This window comes from Phaethon lepturus, unplaced genomic scaffold (genome assembly GCF_000687285.1).
Source record: "Phaethon lepturus isolate BGI_N335 unplaced genomic scaffold, ASM68728v1 scaffold35474, whole genome shotgun sequence".
NCBI classification, from domain to species: Eukaryota; Metazoa; Chordata; class Aves; order Phaethontiformes; family Phaethontidae; genus Phaethon; species Phaethon lepturus.
The window spans coordinates 45,505-50,560 of record NW_010533233.1 but is presented as its reverse complement, the minus strand read 5'-3'; positions in this window follow the sequence as shown (position 1 = coordinate 50,560).

Below are 5,056 nucleotides of genomic sequence, written 5' to 3'. Positions count from 1 at the left end.
TGAGTTGTAGTAAAAACTAATAAATGATCTTGTAAGAAACTTAGTTAAAATAGGCTTTGACTGCCAGCTTTGCACATTGCCTAAGAAAGTAACAAAGAACATATTGTTACACTGTGCCATTTCCCCTACCCCCACTGAATTTTTCCCTGAATTATTGGGAGGGGGGAATATGAACTTTGTGAAGCTGTAGGTGTGTGACTGGAGGTGTAATGTGACCTTTGAGAACTTTGCTACTGTGAGTGATAGAAGAGAAATGAAAGTCACAGTTGATGTTCAGGTACTAGATCAAGATGGAAAAATGCACAGTTAGAGAAAACATAATTTTTGCTGGCAGCTGGCCTTGCTATGACCTGCCCTGGCTTGGGCTGTTAAAACTCAGAGCAAACCCTTTTATGAATAAAAAGAAGCAGCATAGAGAATGTGTCAGTGCAGTAACAGGATAGTGCAAAATACCAGGAAAGGAAAGAAGTGGGGAGAATTTTTTTACCTTTTTTTTCCTATTGTTGTTTTATAGATTGACTAGGAGTTGATTGATACCCTGTAGGGCAGGGCTGCCTCACCTCTGCCTGCTTGCCTGCAGCTTCCAAGGATAGAGCTGTGGTGCAGCAGTGGTTTGAACATGCCCTGGCTTTTGCGAAGGGCATTAAGAGACTGAGGAGGGATTGGAGGGCTGGGGAGTTTCTGGCTTGTGCTGCCTTTGTGCCCTATAAAGGGTCCAGAACATTCACAGGTCAGTGCAGGATGGATTGCAGTTTACATGGCTGTCAGCCAAAGTGGGCTTTGATCAGGTGATTTGGCCCAAAAGTCTAATGATGCAGCCATGTGCTTCTGCAGTAATCTTCCTCTTAAAGCTTCCCAAAACCAAACTGCATCACTGCACCAGTAATCACGAGCTGCGCTGCATGTCATTGAATCCTAACATGCTTCCCACTTACTCCTAAGAGCAAAAAGGTTCTTGCAGACACAAGTTCTAGTTGTTGTTTTTTGGCACTCTTGGACATTGTTTTGTGTACGTGATGGCCCTTACCAGAAACAAGACCTACTCCTTTCCCATAGACTAGCCTGCAACTTAGTTTTTAGAGATTGTGTAATTTGTCTCTCAGAAGATGATGCGCGTTGGCTAGCTGAGGCGCATAGCAGAAATACCTGAGCCGATTACAAACTAGCTGCCTCTTCCTTTTTTGAGACTCTGCAAGGGAAAGGAACATGTAGTTTATAGTTGGCAAATTCCAAGGCAGCTTTGACGTTCGTTAGCATACAATATCCCCAACCCCTCCAAAGCTCTGCTGCAATCTTCTCTGTTGTTCGGGACAAGTGAGCTTGCTGTACTGAGGTTAGTGGAAATGTCTGGATGAGCAGAAGGTATTCTGTCTCAGTGAGAAAAATATTCTCTGGGTCCTGTTCCTCAGTTTTTCAAGACTGTCTGAAATCTGAGAGCTACCTATGTAAAAAGAAAAGTAATCTTTGGGCTGTTAGCGTTTGCCTTTCTTTGGATTGAAACTGAACATAACAGGAACATCTGAACTATGGACAGACTGGTAATGATGGACAAACTACTTCATCAGGAACCATGATGAGGCTGCCTAGTGATATGCTGTTATTATTGAAAACATAAAAACAAGCAGTGGTAGCAATCTATGTCATGAAAGCAGAAGCATTTTTTGGAGAGAGGGTTCTCACATTTTTAGAGGCACTTAAGATAATTATTTACATTGTCATCTGGTAATTCAGAGAATGATGAGGCTGAAAAGGGCCGAGTGATCTGTAGCACAGAATTAAATCAAGTTTCATAGGTGTTTTCAAATGTACTGGTTGTTTTCCTTTAGTGTTGGGTTTTCATCAAGGATTACGAAAATGCAGCTCTGTGTCACAGTTTGGAGTGCTCAGTTCCAAAGCTCATGTACAGAATACTTTCATCCATGATGCACAGGAGTAAGACTCCTGAATATATATACAGGTGAAAAGTGGTCTACAAAATAGGATTTTTTAATTTGGATTTTCCATGCCCATCTGCCACTTCTCTAAACTTCCTGAGTTGAGGTATATTTCTTTACTCTCTCTTCTTTCTGGTATGTGAGCAGCTTCTGGGATGGATGCTAACTGACCATTGCTTTTGAGAGTGAGCCTGGCTGGGAATCTAAAGCTACCAATTGAGAAGAGCATGTATTTTATAGGTGTAGCAAAACACCTGCCTGTTGCACTGAATATGGTGGCTTTGCTGCCTACACTTTTCTTATGGAAAATCTTTGGAGTTTAGTTCTACCACTAATCTTTTTTTTCCTCCTGTTGTTTTTTCTTCAGTGAGTTATTAACTTTCTTGCCAAGATCTGCCAAGCCCTGCATACTGAGCATTAGATGCGCAATCAACTCCTGTGCCAGTTGTACACAGCTGACAGCGAATGTGGCAGCTTTTATCAGCCATGCTTTCAACCATTATGTGGATGAAAGCCCTGCTGGCTTCCAGGCTTCCTGCTTCTCATGCAATACTCTTACTTCCACACCAAAAGTGCCAAGTATTTTACCTGGCGTGTGACGACCTGTAGCAATGGGCCTGTTTATGGGCTCACTGTGAGCAAGATGCAGTGTGATCTGTCCATCAGGCAGGTCTGGTGCATTTGGGTTCTGACAGGGAGGGGTGCCAGCACTGGGCTGAACCTGGGGGCTGGGATACCCTTGCTTTGTGTGCTGCAAAGAGGCTGGATTGTCTTACTAATTTGTAGAATCGTAGAATAGTTTGGGTTGAAAGGCACCTTTAAAGGTCATCCAGTCCAACCCCCCTGCAGTGAGCAGGGATGTCTTCAACTAGAGCAGGTTGCTCAGAGCCCTGACCAACCTGACCTTGAATGTTTCCAGGGATAGGGCATCTACCACCTCTCTGGGCAACCTCTGCCAGTGTTTGACCCTCATTGTGAAAAACTTCTTCCTTGCAGCTAGTCTAAATCTACCCCCTTTTAGTTTAGAGCCATTACTCCTTGTCCTGTCGCAACAGGCCCTGCTAAAAAGTCTGTCCCCATCTTTCTTGTAAGCTCCCTTTAAGTCCTGGAAGGCTGCAATAAGGCCTCCCCAGAGTCTTCTATTCTCCAGGCTGCACAACCCCAACTCTCTCAGCCTGTCCTCACTTAGAGGTGTTCCATTCCTCTGATCATTTTTGTGGCCTCCTCTGGACCTGCTCCAACAGGTCCATGTCTTTCCTGTGCTGAGGACTCCAGAGCTGGATGCAGGACTCCAGGTGGGGTCTCACCAGGGGGCTCACTTCTGTGCTGATGGAAATACTGGAATGTATAAAGATGTGTATTTATAGAGTATACAAAGGAGTTCTAATCCTCTTGATTCTTCTGCTTTTTCAATAGCATCTGGCACATGTGAACTTACAGAAATGAATCCACAACCCCTTTTCTCTCTGCACACAAGTGAAAAATAAAAACAGTTTCTAAAATTCCCAGGACTCCTACTAAAAACATCACACTAGTCTTGGTGGCCTAAACGAAAGCAGTAATTGTAGATTCCTGTCACAGAACAAATACATAGCAGTGACTTGCCTTTTCACTCTTCCAGGAGGGCACCATGTGCAATCCCGGCAGGGACAGCCTTGAAAGTGCTGTCTGGAAGGACGTTGCTGCTGCTGGGAGCTTTAGGACTGGCTCTGCTTTCCTGGCATGCTGGATCTTTCTTTACAACCATAGGTGGCAGGAGACCTATTGCTGGGATGTTGTTTTGGGTGCATAGCTCATCATCTTCAGCAGAAAAGGCATATCAGGGAAAATAACAAAATTCTGCATAAAATAGGTAGGCTTCTAAACAGTAAAAACAAAACCCAATAATCCAAAGAAAGCCTTTAGAAATTAATAAATATGTAAGGTAACTTGTGATTTCCACACTGGTAATCTTTATCTAATCTTTATCCATAGCCATCTAATCTTTATTTTTGCAGGCATTTGCAGGTGTTTACAATTATCAATGTGAAAAGGTGAGCAATTGTAGAAACTGTCAAACAAAAGTACAGAACATGGGATTTTGCTACAAAATTTAAGTAATGGATCTGCTACTGCATTCATAGGGGCGTGTAGAAAGGCATTTTTATATTATCCTTTTGAGAAATGACAACAGACACCATGTTTTTCATTTGCTTTTAGAAATAACTGTTCTGTCTTATATTCCACTGGGTAACTGTGCACTGTTGAGTACTGAATTTTTCATGTTGATCACTAGATTATAGAAAACAATTTCTGCCTTACTGGCCTTAATACTTGTAAAGTATTTGGTGCACAACCACACTTTCTGTTTTTAGATCGATATTTTGCGTCAGGGCTTCATTTCCAGAAACAGTTTATTTGCTATAGAAAAAGTTTTAATTAAGAAATATTAATTAGTAGACTTCTTCCATTAATTGGAAAACCTTTTCTAGAAAATCTGTGTGCATTTCAATCACATAAATAGCTGCATAGCAGCACAAACACATTTGGGATAGCCTTAAATGACTTAACTTAAATACTGAAAATAGTTTTGCTCGTAATTTATCTTCCCTAAAAGCTATAAATGGTGTGTAATTATGATGCTGAGGGATGCTGTGCCATTCAACAGGGCGCACACAGGGCACTGGGAAAGAGAGCGCTTGCTCTTCTGGCTGAGTTCCTGGCTATTCTCTCTACTGAAACTACCCTGAAGTTTTTGGTACAGTACAGCGTTAAAAGCATGTACAATGTTTTCTACATTTCATCAGAAATAGCCACAGTTTAACAAAGATTTAAGAGCATTAGAATTATATATACATAAAATCTTATTTTTAAAATGTGTTTAATGTCTTGAGCTTTCTAAACTGTCGATATGAACTAATGCTGCAGCAGAGACAGTAATCAAACTTTGCTGTCATGTGAATGGTACAAAACGTAGATGCAAAACACAGTTCACGTATATTTCAATTGGAAGTTATTTTGGACTATCCAATGTGCCTTGCAATCAGGTGCCATTTGCTGAGGGATGAGATTTAGCTGTAAGTAGTTAGGACCTTGTTAGTTTTATAACTGAAGTTACATCAGTATGACTTGCTTAAGTGTTT